Raw genomic sequence first — 18,628 nt, forward strand, 5'->3', positions numbered from 1 at the left:
TAATTTTGGCATAGTTTAGGAAATTGAACGTGCTATCTTTTTATAAAGGATTTCTGAAGATGCTACCTCAAATTGTGCACTCTTGTAATTATTTGATCCATTGACTACTTCTGAACAGTTCAGATAAAGGATAGTTGTATTAACCAACTGCAAAGTCAGTGTTCTATTAAATGTCCAAATGGAAAGTGGGAAAAATAAAGGATGTTGAAGACAACATAACACAAATGGTTAAGATAGTATTTTAAAATTAGAGTAAGCCTCTTAAATGTAATATTTCTATATCTGTCTTAGTTAATGCAGCAAATATAGTAAAAATCTTATTAAATTAAGCCTCACTTATTCAATATTTTAATAATTGAACAGACTATGAGTTGCAGTTTGGTTTTATGGGATCTGGAAAAACCGGTTTCTCTAATTAATTGATTACACGCAAGTTTTATCTTAGATAAAAGTTTTTTGTTTTTTTTCTTTTACATTTTCTCATATAGAGTTTACACAGTTGATTTAACTAATGATTCTTTTAAATTAAAGCAGGAGACTAATTAGCATATTGCCCATTTACGAAGAGTTTTCTTTTAGTTATTCATTTTCACCTGGTTGTGTAACCGGCTCCTCTTTAATTCACTCAGTGATCTATGTCTGATGAATAAAATGGGTATAATATAAATTTAAAGTTGATATTAAAGCTTTATTTCTCATCTCCATAGGGATTGATTTTGTTGTTAGTCTTTTCAGGAGGTACCTGTCATTAGGTAGATTTAGCAGTCAGTGTTAGCATAATTTGATAAGTGAGAAGAGACATTTCTTTGAAAAGAATGCAAATATAGCTCATGCTTTGGTGGCCATCACTGATCATTTTTAATTATACATATATTTGTGTTAACGGCTTCAAATAATAGATGCAAATGTATAAAACAAATTATCCTTAAACATTAAAGTGTTTCACACAAACCTGCATGTTGCTGAACTTGAAACAAAACAAAACAAAACTCTGGTATTTCTTAGTTTTTTCATTTTGTTAGGTAGAACCCAAAACTAAAACTTGATAGGAGTTACCATAAAAATTATAGCAAAATGGGGGCAGCTGGCTGGCTTAGTTGGAAGAGTATGTGACTCAGTCTCAGGGTCGTGCGTTCAAGCCCCATGTTGAGTATAGAGATTTCTTAAATAAATAACTTTTAAAAAATTGTAACAAAATAAAGAAAGCTACTGTATTCTTCAAAATTGGTGGCCCCACAATATAAAGCACCCATGTACAGAAAAAGAGCTGTGAGGGAGCCAGAGGTTGGGAGGCAGAGGATAATGAGAACCCAGGTTCGTTGAATGTAACTCTAACCACATGGAAGCCATTCTCCTTGTTTCTGTTTTCTAGAGCTGTCATTCTCATCAGTTACTAATTTTGTTTTTTAATTATAGAACCACAAAAACCAAAGTTTTCCTTGAATTGATCTGCTACCTTTTCCTCTTGGTTTATTTCTTGGGAATTAATAGACTTCCTAAGAGCAGGCTAGTTTCGTTCATGTGCTGTAAAAGATAAAGGAAAGTGATATTGGCAAGAAAGTTGGGTCTACTGCTGTGTCACACAAAAGCTTTGCCATTGTGTTGCAGGAGGAATAGTCTTGGCAGAATCTCAAATTTTATTCCTGGGCTCAGCACCTAAAGATGTTTTTAATACTGGAACATCTGAAAGTTTCTGTCTAGTATCAAAACCTCAGGGTAATAACTGATGTTTATACCCTGGTCAAATATAGTAACATTGCAGGAAGTTTCAACTCTTTGAATTTATCTATTATTTGACAATAGTATTTTTGTTGCCTTATTCTATGTCAAATCTTTAAATTGACCATACTCTTGTGTACTTGTAAAATAAAAAAAATAGTTCAGTTCTTATAAATAGTGATTTCTTTTTTTGTTTTGGCCACTTGATAAAGAATAGGAAATAAAAGTACTAGTATTTATCAGATACAATGATATAACTGATTTTATTTTAAATAAATTTGTTTATTTTGAAATCATCAGGCAATAATATGTAAACAGTGTCTCATGTACAGTTCTTCAGAAAATTCTGTAATTTAAAACCTCAGAAAGGGGTAACACTGAGTTTTTCTTTTTTCTCCAGGTGTCCTGTGAAAAAATTTTTATTAATAATTCCTACTTCAAATATTACCCTAATATTTGATTCCTATATGTGTGCTTAAGTGCTGTATGACACAATGTTTTTGTTTTGCCTCTTCCTTGCAAAAATACCATTACTTGTTTATGTTCTGAATTCCAGAAAGATTTGTCAAGGGAATAGTCTTGACAACTTTTGTCAGGCATTTTCATATGGCAACAGTGCTGTTGTATATGCTGTATTGTTTTTCCAAAAGTATAGTAAAAATAAATATATTTTAATTTTTTTTTTGAATGTTTATTTTTGAGACACAGAGAGAGGGAGCACAAGCAGGGAAGGGGTAGAGAGAGAGGGAAAGGGAGAATCTCAAGCACTGACAGTGCAGAGCCGGACACGAGCTCAATCTCCCGAACCGTGAGATCATGACCTGAGCCAATATCAAGAGTCAGGCTAAATTGACTGAGTCACCCAGGCGCCCCTGCAAATACATATTTTTTTAACCTTCAGATGTTACTGTATCTGAAATCAAAGACCCAAGTTTTAAAAATACAGTTGTTTGCACTATTGCTTGAATCTGATTGTATAATCCTTTGTGCTGAGACTGAATTAAAAGTGGTAGTGTGAGGGGCACCTGGGTGAGTCAGCCGATTGAGAGTTCAATCTCAGCTCAGGTCATGAACTCATGGTTTGTGAGTTCGAGCCCTACATCAGGCTCTCTGCTGTTAGTGCAGAGCCCACTTCGGATCCTCTGTCCCCTTCTCTCTGCCCCTCACCCCTCTACGTTCTCTGAAAACTAAGCAAACATTTAAAAAAAAAAAGGGTTGTCAGTACACCCCTTTAAAAACAAAAGTGGTAACATGATTAGTATTGATAAACTGGAAATATTTTCTTGTTCTTTCTTTGCTCGTCTTCTCAATTTTACTCATTCAGAAACTTCTGAACATCAAAGGACTTGAATTATAAAGTTTATGATAAACACAGGAACATTAAAATTATAAATTATAAGAAATAGTCAAGATGGAGTGGAAAAAAATAAGGCTCATACATAGTTGGACCTCAGATTTTGCTATAAGCTTCTTGTCATCCTGAATATGAAAGAGAAACTCTACTAATCAATTAAATATGTCTGTTATTTAACATTTTTTTAAAGCTTATTTATTTATTTTGAGTTAGGGGGAGAGAGAGAATCCCAAGTAGGCTCCATGTTGTCAGCACAGAGCCTCATGTGGGGCTTAAGCTCGTGAATCGTGAGATTATGACCTGAGCTGAAATCAAGAGTCAAACTCTTAACCAACTGAGCCACCCAGGCATTCCTGTTATTTAACAGGAGTTATTGCTAAGTATTGGCCGTTAAAATCTAAGTTGGTTTCTGTTTTGTTAGTATTTTGAGATTTTTTTTGTTGTTGTTCAAATTTGGGGGAGCTTGTCTTATCTATTCTATATGATTTGTTATTATTTACCTATGTTCTATTGAGCATGGTTTCACATCTTTGAACAGTAGTTTCCCCATCAGTATTAGGAGGTCCTTAGGGTAATTGTGGAGTTTAAATGAAACAGTGTAAGAAAAGTACTGGCCCAAGTGGCACAGAGTTAATACTCAATAACATGTGAGATTTTATAATATACTCATTAAAATTATTCTACATTTTTGGGGCGCCTGGGTGACTCAATCGGTTAAGCATCCGACTTCAGCTCAGGTCATGATCTCACAGTTTGTGAGTTCGAGCCCCACGTCGGGCTCTGTGCTGACAGTTCAGACCCTGGAGCCTGCTTCGAATTCTGTGTCTCCCTCTCTCTCTGCCCCTCCCCTGCTCATGCTCTGTCTCTCTCTGTCTTAAAAATAAATAAAACATTAAAATTTTTTTAATTATTCTACATTTTTAAGTTCTGAGGATACTAAGTATAGTTTTTTAGACTTTACCCATGAGCTTCACATATGTTGATATACATGTAGTTTTCTCAATTTTCTAATACTTCATGATATAGAAGGTCATGGAAATACTGGTATTTGGGCAGAAGAAAGGGTACTGGTTTCATAGAGAAGTACATGGCTAAATTTCTGAAGAAAGGTAATAGTCAATAAAAGTAAGGAAATAATGGGTAGCAGAGGAAGATAAAGAGGAGAAGGCAGAAAACTGATGATGTTATCTTGGGTGTGTGTGTGTGCACATGTGTGCATGTGCATACACATAAGTGTTCACAAATGCTGAGCTAATGGACTAGAGCTGCTAAATCCACTGGGGATTTGTTTACTGGGAAGTAACTTGTTTCTGATTTTTGTTTTGAATCCCTCAGCTAGGATTAGGCTAAGGGTGACCTTGTATTTGCCACCCACATTAATGACAAGGGATAAGCCAGTGGCCTGGGAACCAGAAATTAAATATCATCACATACATGATGAATGTAACTGTATTGAAATATAAAAACTTTCAGAAAAGAAAAGCTGGTGGTGTAGGGTTAAATTTTAAAAACTCAAACATCTAAGCCGAAATGTTCAGAAACTACTCTTCAGTCATTTTAACAAGTATACAAGATTACAACTGACCACATTATTTTTGTTGCTTTGGGTGGTCATAATTTAACAGTATTTTGGGAGAGAGGTATAATCTGAGTTCCCATCCTGGTTTTCATATTTTCATCAAGTGCCAAGATTTTGTGATTCCTATATATACTTCTATTATTTAGCTCTCCAATTTGCTGAAGACACAGTTTACCTTATTGAGAATTAGAGAACAAGCAAATGTAAAGAAAAGATCTTTTTCAAGCGTACTCCATTTTATCACTGTTAATATATTCAATAGTACTGCCCAACTAGCTTCTGCTTTGGGTCCAGAGACTGTTCTGCAACAGATGAAGAGGATAGGAGAACCATTTTAGAAATAAGTATTCTGGTTTACCCAATTGCATTGCATTGGTATATTTTGTGGAGTGGGTGGATGGGGGGATACATACTTTAAATCACTTTTCTCAAGAAATCCACACAGAAAAAGAACAAAAGAGAGATTTCTCTGTGTCAGTATTTCTCAGTTTGGGGTACTGACCCTTTTGAGAATCTGCTTAAAATTGTCAGTCCCCTTGCTAGGAAAAAAAACAAAAAGCAAAACACCACATCTATGCATATACACACTTGATTTTGTGGAAAATATCCAGAGGTTCATAAATTCTCTTAGGTTAAGAAATCTTGTTGAACATATCTTGGTTTTAGACAAAACATAAAAGCATTAATTTTTAAAGAGTGAGTTTTAAGATAGACTGGATAGGAGTATAAGATATGTATACAAGCAAAGTGTGAAGTAGTGACCTGGAGCACTGTTTTGTAGCTTCTAAAAAAAAATGGTAAAATGTTCCAACATGTACTCCATACATTAGTGCTCTTGCAGATAGGTTTTCCCTGGGGAGTCCCCCTTATTCCTATGCTGACTCCTATATTTTGGTTGGGCTTCTGATAGAGAACCTTGCACAAAATGACCAGACCTGGAATGCAATGTCGAGATCCCCAGGACCTACATGCCATCTCCGAGTTGTAGATTGATATTACAGGAGACCTAGAAGACACCTTCTTTGGCCTTAGGCTACCACTTGGACTTTCCCCCAGAAATCATTCTGCACTGGAGATAGAGACTGCTATGGATGTCACCTAGTTCTTTCTTTATTCAAGCAGAACCAAGCAGAACTGATTTTACTGTATGTGCTCAAGTTTCTCAACTCTTAATTAAAAAAAATTCTCTATTCTATCCACTTTTTATTTCTGCTGTTTTAGGTTTCACACATGCAAACACACAGTGGAAAATATGAATGTTGAGAATACTTAGAAGAAATAGGGGTCATGCCTGTGGGAAGGAGGTTGAAAGGACAGAGTGTATTTCTGGGGACCAGCCTATGTTGTAACTGTATTCCCATGAGGTAAAAATGTTAAGACTAAATTAGGTTAAGCTTGAGTATAATTTGAGAAACTTACGTGCCAGTTATCTGGGATTTGTAAAGCTAGAACAGAACAAAACAGCACTGGAATAGTGGATTGTTGCTTTTTTAGCACAGGGTCACCTGAGTGTATAGCTAAATCTAGAATTTGTGGTTTTAAGAGACAGTATTTTGCTTCCTTCTGTGACACTGTTTTCTCATCTTTTCGTCCTATGGTTCTTTCTGGAGTACGGAGTGATAATGCCATATAATCAGGAATATTCACACAAAGGACAATGAAGAGGACAATATTTCCTACTTGAGGATTTTTCGGGCCCTGAAACAGTGATGAGTTAGGTCTAAATGGTTTATGCAGAACACTGAGAAATGAAATTACATAGGGTTAGTGCAGGTAAGAAGGAAATGAATTATATTAGTGTAGCTCTAAGTTTGTGCCCATGCGTCCGTGATGGTGTGACTTAAAAGCACGATTGTGGCAGCTTGGACTTTAAGGAGGGAGGACAAATGGAAATTTCCTCAATAACACTGACTAGTTTTAATTCTTACGTTTTAAATATCAAGTCCTCTGGGAGCTTTCTCTGATGTCCAAGATTGAGTTTCTTAAGCATTCCCTAGCACCCTAATTTACCCGTGTTACCATTTATCATATCACCATGAATTAGGCTTAGCTATATCATCTCCATCAGACTGCCCTCTACTTGAAGGCGGCACAACAGCTTGATCTCCCATTGCCTTGGGGGAGAAGAGCTAGGTTTCACTGATGTTTTTGACAGGTAGATACTTCTCTTTTACCTTCTAGCCAGTCTTTAAAATTACTTAAAATTTAGTTTTCTTTTCTAGAGCTGAAGCTCCTCCATACTTGCCATATAAGCAGCCAGTAGATTGTTATGATGATTTCTCTCTATAATCCCTTAAAAGGCAAAATGACAATAATCAGTATGGAAATTAGAACTCAGAAAATGCTTTCTCACTCACTCTCTCTAGGCTAGAGGTTTAGCTATTACCTAACCCAATTTCATTATTTTAAAAACAAATGTTTCCTTGTTCCATTTAAGAGAATTCTGTTGGGGTGCTTGGCTGGGTCAGTAGGTAGAATATGCCACTCTTGATCTCAGGGTTGTGAGTTCAAACCCCATGTTGGGTGTAGAGTTTACTTAAACAATTATGTTGATAAAGGGCATTTCAAACAACAAAACTATTTTGGTGAGAAAGAGCAGGAACTAGGCCCGGTTGACTAAGACCTGCTATGGGAAGTGAAGAAAGTTAAGGAGATTATAATTAGATTTAGTGCAATGTTTCAGGTGATACATTTGTAGAATTTTATTTCTAACTTTGGCTTTTTAAATATGAAAAAATAGAAAACCTGTTGGGAATTAAAATATCAAACCCAAGAGAAGAATAAAATAATTATCTGAAGAGGGTAACAGCAAGCTTTACTCACTTTAATCAGAAATAAGCTGAAATATGAAGAAAATAAGACATAATGGAACATTGACCACTCATTATTTCAACAGGTGTTCCAGTGCTTGTTCATGCCAAGCAGATAGGCCAAGCAACAGGACCATCTTGTTCTGGTGGAGCCTAATGGGTTAGAAGAGAGATGCAAATAATTTAATTTTCTTTGTGTTAGGTTTTAGGAAGGGAAAGTGTAAGGTGCAATAAACTCTTATAAATAAAAGAATAAAAAGGGGCACCTGATGGCTCAGTTGGTTAAGCGACTGATTTCGGCTCAGGTCATGATGTCAGGGTTCATGAGTTCGACCTCCACATTGGGCTGTCTGCTGTCAGCATGGAGCCTGCTTCAGATTCTGCTTTGGATCCTTGGTCTCCCTCCCTCTCTCTCTTTCTCAAAATCAAATCAACTTTAAAAAATAAAATAAATAAAAAACCATGAAAGAGTGTAATGGGATCAAATGAGATGGACAACACCTAATGATGAAATATGTGTTTAAACTGCAATAGAGATCACCTCATTATTTTATTTTTTTAATGTTTATTTGAGAGAGAGACAGAGTTGGGGAGGGGCAGTGTGAGAGGGGGACAGAGGATCCAAAGCGGGTTCTGTGGTGCCCGCTAACCAACTGAGCCAAGCCACCCAGGCACCCCAAGATGAAATCATTATTTTATACCCTATTTATTTATTCATTTAATGTATTTTTCCAGTATAATTAACATACAGTGTTATGTTAGTCTCAAGTGTACAATATGTAATTCAGCAACTGTATACGTTACTCAGTGCTCATCACAGTAAAGCATATTCTTAATCCCCTTTACCTGTTTCACCGACCCCTCACCCTGTGCCCCCCCCCCTTTTTTAATCTGTAGAACTTTTTAGAGTAGCAAGTTCTGCCTAGTGTGGGGCTTCAACTTATGACCCCAAGATTAAGAGTCACATCCTGTCCCAAGAGAGCCAGTTGGCACCCCAATCTATAGAAATTTGATTAGGTGGTAGAGTTAAAATTTTAACTCCATCTGAGTAGAAATTATGTTAGAAAATGTAATGAAAAAAAATTCATGCACAAGAGCAGCAAATATAATCTTGGATGAACTCAATAGAAAATTTTAAGACTTTTATGAAGAAAATTTAAAAAGTCTGCCAAAGAAAGTTTTAAAAGGCTTGCATAGGGGCGCCTGGGTGGCTTGGTCGGTTAAGCGTCCGACTTCGGCTTAGGTCATGATCTCATGGTCCATGAATTCGAGCCCGTGTCGGGCTCTATGCTGACAGCTCAGAGCCTGGAGCCTGTTTCAGATTCTGTGTCTCCCTCTCTCTCTCTGCCCCTCCCCTGTTCATTCTCTGTCTCTCTCTGTCTCAAAAATAAATAAACGTTAAAAAAAATTTTTTTTAAAAAAAGGCTTGCATAAATGGTGAGATTTTAATATTTAATATGCAGTTTTTAAAAGTTGAAGTGATTGTTGAGTTATAATTTGGGGGAATCATTGATAATTAGTGAGGTATGTGAAGACCAGAAAGGCAGTAGGTATGTTAGGAGAGTTGGAGTGCTCCCCTGATGCACAAAAGGATGAATCACACCTCATTATCACAAAGTTTTTCTATGGTAAGGCTTTAAAAATATTGGCCTTGTAGGAAAGAAGGATTAAAACAACTCAGGTAGAGCTATGAGAGGAGTGCTGGAAACAGGAGGAATTCTAAGTGATTCATTAAAATATAGAGGATGGGATATCTTGAGGAGGCTCTAGGAGAGAATGAGTAGATCAGTTTGGCCAGAGTATTGAGTGCTTAAAGGCAGTAATGAGAGAAGTGAAAAAAGGTAGGTAGGGTTCTTTTTCACCTCATCTCTCATGACTCTCCTTTATGCATCCAGTACACCAGCCAAACTGGGAAAGGTAAGGGACCAAGTATGGGAGGTTGTTAATAGAAACAGTCAGCCCTTACCACTGATGGCTTACTGAGGACAAGAGAAAGAGAGGAGGCATAGATGATTGTAAGATTTCAAATCACAAAATGCAAAAATAACTGTGCTTGGGAAAAGTTTTTTACTCTACCAGCAACCCCATCACTGTTTTTAGTTTGTGGTTGACTAGATGTGCCAGGATCAGTCTGTGCTTATGGCCAAAGTGGTACTAACAATAAATGGGATGGTAGTATTTTGTGATTCCAAAAATTGCACAAGTAGAATCAGATACTGTTTAAAGTGGAAGGGGACATCTAGTTTCACACACTTTCATTTTACAAGTGAGTTTGCTGAGGGTTACAGATTTTAATTGACCTTTCCCAAGGTCTTGGGGCTGTCCAGCTCTTTTGGCTTCTAGTGTGTGGAGTTTTCATATTTTTTGCAAGTTGCTACAACGTTTTTATCATTAGATTTTGGTTTTGAGAGATCTAGGAATTTCTAGATCTATTTCAAGTATAAATGTTATTAAGATCTGTTATTTAGGTATCAAAATTTAGGGAAAAGATCTAAGTTAAACATGGAATGAAAGCAGATTGGCAAATTTATTTTCTAAACAGATGATTTTGGAAAAATACAACAACAAATAATTGCTTGATCATAATAGCTATGTTCAATTGACTACAGTTCTAATTGTGTGTGAATTGGCTGAACTAAAGCCAATTTAATCTGGTTCAAGGAAATATTCTGTACTTGCCTGACTGAAGTTGACGATGATGACCACAGAGTCATCCAATAAAACATTAATAAAAGCATTACATTAGCATTAAATCCTACTGCTTGATCATTATCTTTATCAAAGGATATTGTCTTTGGCAGAGGTACCATTTTAAAGGGGATAAAACAATATGAAACTTCCTTTGTGAAAAAAAATTAGAAGAGAGTATTGTTTCTGTTCTCCCCGCCCTTATAGGGAGGTGATATCCTTACAATAGCCACTTACAATTAAACTGTAATTTTCCATCCTAAAGAATTGATCTCCCACATTTGCACAGAGGTTAATGAATGAATCCACTTGAACAAATAAATGGTTACAAGGGTGGCATTGTCTGCCTGTTTCAACTGGTTGAATCACTAGAGGAACCGGTGGGTATTCTTTGTTGGTGCTATTACATCTCATTTTCTTTCTGGCAAACTATCATTCTCATAGACTTCTGATCCATTGCCCCCTTTTGAAGAATTGGCAATTTCCCACTTTTATGGAACATGGTTTCTACCCTTCTCATCATTGCTCTTTCAAATGATAGATAAGCTTCCCAGTCTGATTGAGGTAGAAGCAAGTGGAGAGGGTGGGGAAGGACCCCATTAGTTGGGCTGTGGGTTACCATTCACACACACACTGAAGTCAGTTTTCAGGTTAGTACCTTATGGTGGTGATTGTCAAAGGCTGATCCTCAGACCCATGCTAGTCTAACATTAGCTTTTCATTTGTCCATGGCAAAGGTAGCAGCAGCCTTTCTCAAGAGGGACTTGGTTTTCTGTGATCATGCCTTCCAAATTTTTGTAATTAAATGCCTTTTCTGAAGTGATGGTGAAAGTAAAAGGTAATACTTTTTTTTTCTAAATTGCTCTTATTTAAGAAGTGAAATATTTAGCAGGGGCAACTGGGTGGCTCAGTGGGTTAAGTGTCCGACTCTTGATCTTGGCTCAGGTCATGATCTCATAGTTCATAGGATTGAGCCCCTTTTTGGGCTCTGTGCTGGCAGCACTGAGCCTCCCTCTCTCTCCCACCCTCCCTCCCTATCTCCCCTCTCCGTCTCCCCCCTCTCAATCAATCAATAAACTTAAAAAAAGTTTTTTAGTAGTAAAGGTCCTTAGTAAGGAGCTTTAGCAAGCTTATTTTAGCAAACTTAAGCAAACTTTAGCAAGGTTTAAGAAAATTTTTTTATTGTTTTTGATACCGGTCTTTGAGTTTATACATTATTGAACAAAATTATGAATATAAAGTATATGTTGCTATTTAACTTAATGGACTTTATCATATATTTTCCTATATCATACAATTATTTTAATGGCTGTAGGATATTTCACCATGTTGACATCACTGAAATCATTTTCTATAGGTAAACTAAAAAAAAAATTTAGGGGCACCTGGGTGGCTCAGTTGGTTGAGCATCTGACTCTTTGGGCTTGAACTCCCAAACATACCATGAACCATAAGATCATGACCTGAGTTGAAGTCAGATGCTTAACTAAACCACCCAGGCACTCTTAGACTCTTGAAAATTTCTGAGACACTTGAGCTTATTAAGTATCAGTAGAACTAGGTTTTATATGATAGTGTTTATTGTATGCCAGACACTATGTTCAACATAACATACTGTTACCTCATGAAATTGGTGGTGCTATGAGATAGATATTACCTCCAGTTTTCAGGAGGTTACTAGCAGATAGTAACTAGCAGCAGAACCCGGACTCAAATTATCTGTTAATCATAAAACTATAAATATCCAGTCTTTGCACCCCATTATTGCACTATAAATTTACTTTAACCAATCATTATTAAACATATTTTAATGGAAGTAGTTTTTACTTTGATTAGAAATAAATAAGCATTGGGGCACCTGGGTGGCTCAGTTGGTTAAGCATCTGACTTCGGCTCAGGTCATGTTCTCACAGTCCATGAGTTCGAGCCCCACGTCGGGCTCTGTGCTGACAGCTCAGAGCCTGGAGCCTGCTTCAGATTCTGTGTCTCCCTCTCTCTCTGACCCTCCCCCATTCATGCTCTGTGTCTCTCTGTCTCAAAAATAAACAAACATTAAAAAATAAATAAATAAGCATAAAGTATGAATGCAGTTTATATGAATACCTGCACTATAGCTATGTCTTTCCCCCCCTTCATTTAAGAAGTTTGTTGGATATAGGCACCAGGGTGGCTCAGTCAGTTGAGTGTCCAACTGGTTAGGGTGGTGATCTCATGGTCCATGGGTTCGAACCCCACATCGGGCTCTGTGCTGACATCTCAGAGCCTGGAGCCTGCTACAAATTCTGTGTCTCCATCTCTCTCTGACTCTCCCCTGCTCTCACACACACTCTCTCTCTCTCAAAAATAAATAAACATTAAAACAATGAAAACAAAAAAAAAAAAAAAGGAAGGGGCGCCTGGGTCGCTTAAAGTGTCTGACTTCGGCTCAGGTCATGATCTCACAGTTGGTGGGTTCGAGCCTCACATTGGGCTTGATGCTGATAACTCAGAGCCTGGAACTTGCTTTGGATTCTGTGACTCCCTCTATTTCTCTCTCTCTCTCTCTCTCTCTCTTTCTCTCTCTGCCTCTCCCCTGCTCGCATTTGTGCTCTCTCTCAAAAATAAACATTAAAAAAATTTGTTTTAATTTTTAAAAATTTAAAAATCCAAACTTTGTTGGGTAAATGATTTCATTCTTCAAGGTTGGTTTGCTTTTCAGAAGGGGCTGAGAAAGCATTCAATTAGCTCATTTAGAAAGAACGGGATTCTCTTCCGTGTAGGCTCCATGTTCTCAGCATGATGTGAAGCTGGATCCCATGAACCATGCGTGACCTGAGTCAAAATCAAGAGTCAGACACTTAAGCAACTGAGCCACTCAGGCACCCCTCAAGCTATTTTCTATAGATAAGTCCTTTTATAAACAGAAATCCAACAGGCATTGAATTAATATTTCCCAGACTGCTGTATTTACAGACTGCTGAAAGCCATCATTGTACAATATATTCTACTGCTCATTAGGGACTCTTATTCTGGCATGGTCTCAAAATGTAGAATTTAATATATAGAGATATTACTAGTGTAATCCAGGGAAATGTTGTTCAAAAAACATAGCATCAGAGGTTATATGAGAAACAAGGTTATTGTCCGTAGACTTTGAGAATGTCAGTTATTATAAGCATGGTTTTCCCTCACTTAACAATTTTTTTACTTATGATGCAAATCCAATAATGAATAATGTCACAGAGACAGCATTTCTCCCTTCTTCCATTAACCTGTTTTCTCCAGGCCCTGAGGACTTCTAAACTATGTTAATTTAAGTTTGTACAGAAGGCTTTTTTTTTTTTTTTTTTTTGGTTCTAGAACAGTAAAGACTCTTGAGCTTCGATACTTTTTATTTTTGGTTGTGAAGTTCCCCTCTATGATTTTTGGTTTTTTTCTTCATAATTCATGCTTCCTGAGGGAACATCTTAAGTATAATTTTAAGATAAGTGAGTATATTATTTTCATTATTGATTTTTAGTTTTTAACTGCAAAATTAAAATATTTTGGGGGCATTTTATAAAAGGTAAATTTTTTTTAATTAGTAACTTTATTTGTTTAGAACAGCTTTCATTTCACAGCAAAACTGAGCACAAAGTACAGCGTTCCCATATATGCCATGTCCCCACAGATGTACAACTTCCCCCACTATCCATGCCACCCATGCCACAGTGGTACATTTATTACAATCATTGAACCTGTGTTGACATATCACCACCACACAAAGTCCATATACATTAGAGTTCACTCTTGGTGAATAAAGATATATATTTTTTTCTGGCATTTTATAGGAGGTAAATATTTTTGAACGTGGTTATTTTAACTAAAAATAAGTAATATACATTGAAAAATGGTATGTTTTTTGGCAATCCTTGTCCAGATGCTTTTTTGCTCTTAAAAAATTTCTTTTGCACTCATGGGGCATTCTAAAGTAAAAAATGGCATTTCTTTGAGGGATTTATTTTACACGGTTATCTGTCAAATCAAATCAAAACAATTTTTTATAAGTCTTCTCAACCTGATAAAGGTCGTCTATGAAAATTCTATACTTAACATCACACTTAATGGTAAAATATTGAACACTTCTTGCTAAGATCAGAAAGAAGGCATGCACTCTAGCCACTTCTATACTGCATTGTATACCTAGCCATTGCCATAAGGTAAGAAAAAGAAATTGGCATTAAAAACTGGAAAGAAGGAAGCAAAATTCTATTTGCATTGACATACTTTTTTCTATATTTTATATAGAAAACCCTAATATAAAGCATATAGGAATGAATGAGCTAAGCTCTGTCTTCAAGAAGTTCAGTGGCTAGTAGCTTTAATACCAATACATATCATAAATATCTGCCTGAGGAAGTAAGGAGCTTTCACCTGTGCCTCTGTTATATGATTTTTAAACTTATTCTTAAGTAATAAGAATTTGGGCTTTAAATTGTAAGTAATGGAACCATTATGGAGATTTAAGCCATTTATAGCCATTTAAGCCAAATATAATCACATTTATATTTTACTCTTGGTCCTTTTAATACAGGCAGCATTTATATTTTAGATAGGATTCTAACAAGGGGGATGGGGCTAGATGGGAAGGGTAAGAGACTAGTTGCAGGAAGACTCATCACAGAGCTATTGTAATTATTCATGCAAGAGATCATGGCCTTAGTAGTTTTGGCAGAGGTCATAAAGTGAGGAAGAAAGTGGCTGGAGCTATTTAGGAAGTATAATTTATAGGACTGAATTACCAAGTTTTTGGCTTGGGCAATTGAGCATGGATAATGTAAGACTATATAGAGAACTCAAGAAGGAAGAACAAATTTGTCATTGGAAGAACATGGTAGGAGGGAGTAGGATATAATGTACTTAGTGAATTCTAAATGGATTTATCATTATTTTTATTTTCATTTTCCCTTTATTCCTCACTGTTTTCTGTCTTAATTTTCTCCTCTTGTTCCCACCTTGACTTCATTAAATAGTCATGCCATAGAACAAAAGGGGTCTTTTCCCCCCTTTTGAGTAAGAGCAATCTAAGAATTCAGTGTTTGATATGTGTCACTTCTGATCATCATGGCGTTTATGTACAGTGCCTACATAGTTATTATAATTGTTAGGGAGTCACAGTACTACTCACTTTTTCCCCTTCTGAGTTCCAACTAGAAGTATGTATACATGATTGATAGTAGAATAAGAAAGTGTCACTTTATTGAATTGGGCATGCACCCTGTAATCCCCCAAGTGCAAGGTTTCTGGAAACCCATTTATTCCTGGTGTTTTCACTCCCTCTTTTATTAATTAGGAACATGTAGGCTGTAGGGGACAAGCTTCATCTTGCCTTATCCAGGAATCTAGAGCTGAGTACAAGACTACCTCCTTTGAGTTTCAAGAAGAAACAGGAAATAGGGAGCCAAATTCCTGGCTGTTAGTTTTTGTGTGTTAGTCAGCTTCAGCTGCCATAACAAAATGTCATAGATTAGGTGGCTTAATCAACAGGAAATCCATTTTCTCACAGTTATGAAGGCTGGGTAGTCCAAGGTCAAGGTGCCAGCTGATTTGGGTTTTGGTAAGTGTTTCCTGACTTGCAGCCAGATGTCATCTCTGTGCCCACATGGTCTTTCCTGGGTCCATGTGCCTGGAGAAAGAGGTATCTCTTCTTTCTATAAGGCCACCATTCCTGTTGGATTAGGGACTTACCCAAATAACTTCATTTAACCTTAATTAAAGCCCTCCCCAAGCCCTATTTCCAAATATAGTCACATTAGGGGTTAGGACTTCAACGTATGAGTTTTAAGGGGACACAATTGAGTCCATAGCACTTGGTAACCTCTCTTCAGGGGTTGTTCAATGGCTTAAAATCACACCATTCATTTGGTTTCCAAATAATTAAGAGATTTTCCCAATATCTTTCTCTTACTGGTTTCTAATTTAATTCCATTGTAGCTAGAGAATACACTTTGCTTGATTTAAATCCTTTTAAATTTATTGAGACTTGTTTTATGGCCCAGAATGTGGTCAGTTTATCTTGGTAAATGTTTTTGGCTACCTAGTAAAAATGTATATTCTGCTTTTGTTGAAGGGAGTGTTCTGTAAATGACAGGTCAAGTTGTACTGTTCAAATTTTTTTATATTCTTTCTGATTTTCTGTTACTTGCTCTATTGATTATTGAAAAGAGAGTGTTGAAATTTCCAAATATAACTGTGAATGTGTCTCTTTCTACTTACAATTCTTTCAGTTTTTACTTTATGCATTTTGGAGCTATTTTATTAGGTTCATAAATGTTTAGGGCTGTTACTCTTTCTTGATGGATTGGCTTCATTAACATTATGAAATAACCATCATTATCCCTTGCAATATCATTTGCCCTAGAATCTATTTCATCTGATATTAATATAGCCACTCTGTTTTCTTTTAATTAATGTTAGGATGTGTATCTTTTTCTAATCTTTAACTTCTAGCCTATTTGTGTCTTTATATTCAAAATGAGTTTTTAAGGGGCGCCTGGGTGGCTCAGTCAGTTAAGCATCCGACTTCAACTCAGGTCATGATCTCACAGTTCGTGAGCTCAAGCCCCGCGTCAGGCTCTGTGCAGACAGCTCAGAACTTGGAGCCTGTTTCGGATTCTGTGTCTCCCTCTCTGTCTCTTCCCCTCCCTCATTCATGCTCTGTCTCTCTCACTCTCTCAAAAAAAATAAACATTAAAAAAAATTATTTTACAAAACAAAATGAGTTTTTTATAGGTCATATATAGTTGTCTTTTTTTAAAATCCAATCTCAGTCTGCTTTTTAATTAGACCACTCACATTGAAGGTTACTGTTGATATGGATGGGATTAAATCTACCATCTTACTATTTACTTTCCATTTGCTCCTTTTTGTTCCTCTTTGTTCTTTTTTCTTTTTTTTTTTTGTCATCTTTTGGATTTTTTTAAAATTCCAGTTTATCTCCTTTGTTAACTTATTAATTATAATTAGTTTTGTGGTGGGTTTTTTTCTTTGTTTTTGATTTTGATTCTTTGTTTTGTTTTTGTTGTTTTTTGGTATTTTACTAGTTATTTTAAGGTATGTGATAATCATCTTTAATTTGTCAAAGTTTACCTTTAAGCACATTATACCACTTTTTGTACAGTATAAAACCCTACAGTGATATCATTCCATTTCACCCTCTTCTGGCCTTTATACTGTTGTTATGATGCATTTTACTTTTACCTTGTTATAAACCACACTCTAATTTTCCTTTAAGTAGTCAATTCTGTTTAAAAGTGGTTTGAAAATCATTTTATATCTACATATGTAATTATGATTTCCTGTGCTATTTGTGTAGATCTGCATTTCCAAATGGTATCATTTTCCTTCTGACAGAGAACTTTATTTAACGTTTTTTTTTGGTAGTGCAGGTCTGTTGTTGATTAATTTTTTCACCTTTCTGAAGCATTCTGCTTTTTTTTTTTTTTTTTTTTAAGGATTCTAGGTTGACAGGTTTTTTTCTTGCAGTACTTTTCTTGTTCTCCAGAGCTCTCCTTTTGTGTGCTACTCTTTCCTGTCTGTTGGTTCCCCCTGTGACTCTAGCCACCTTGACTTCCCTTCCCCCTAATTCCTTTGTCCTCCATTCAGGGAGACTGTTAGGCTCTGTCTGGCTTCCCCTTCCCTACACTTCAGCTCTGAAACTTATTCAAGACAGTATGGATGGGCAGTTGTAGGGCTCACCTGCTGATTTCCCTGTCAGAGAACACCGTCCTTCACTGTCTCTTGTCTAGTGTCTGAAAATAGTTGTTTTGTGTATTTTGTGTGATTTAAGATGTGTGGGTAAATCAGGTCCCTTTTACTCCTTTATGACTGGAAATAGCCCAATGACTGCCAAAGTCAAACCAGTCAGACTACCCACCTCACCTGCCTTGTGGAAGAATTCATAAAATGGGATTAGCCTTTTCCCCTTCTAAAGTGCCCCCCCCAGAAAGATAAGGCTTGTGGTAAAGTCCCACTCTCCCTGTGTACAGAGACCCCTCCTGAGTAAAAGGAAGAAATTCCTTTCTTCCCTAACACTTATTACCATTTTATAAATGAAGAAATTAAATAACATGTCTGAACTTGCCTAGGATTGGGCTCACTGGATCTTATTGCTGTCTTTGTTAAAATAGTAAAATTTTGAATTTCAAATTCTACAGTGAATATTTTACCCTTTGCAGTTATGAAATAGTTACTAAAGGTCAATTTTGTTTTCAAATCTTTACATGAATTTTAATTTTTACTTTGGCCATCAGTTTTGTTTAATTTCATTTCTGAAGATAGGAAGATTTTGTTTTGTTGAATCAAATACATTATGAAGGAAGTACCCCATAAAATCAATAATTTCTTGATTAATATTCTGGTCCTTTATATGAAAACTTCACTAGATGTGTCTTCTGACTGTAAGGAGCAATGAATGCATGTATAGTGGGTTTTTAAATACTTGTCAATTAATACTGAATG

The 18,628-nt window shown here is 36.3% G+C and overlaps 1 protein-coding gene across 8 annotated transcripts in view; it reads left to right on the forward strand.

Moving 5' to 3' along the window:
* The window catches only part of FAM214A (family with sequence similarity 214 member A), a 115,124-nt gene that overhangs the window by 52,568 nt on the left and 43,928 nt on the right, over positions 1-18,628 (forward strand). The gene's annotated exons all lie outside the window — the stretch shown is intronic.

The sequence above is a fragment of the Felis catus genome, chromosome B3 (genome assembly GCF_018350175.1).
Source record: "Felis catus isolate Fca126 chromosome B3, F.catus_Fca126_mat1.0, whole genome shotgun sequence".
Lineage (NCBI taxonomy): Eukaryota > Metazoa > Chordata > Mammalia > Carnivora > Felidae > Felis > Felis catus.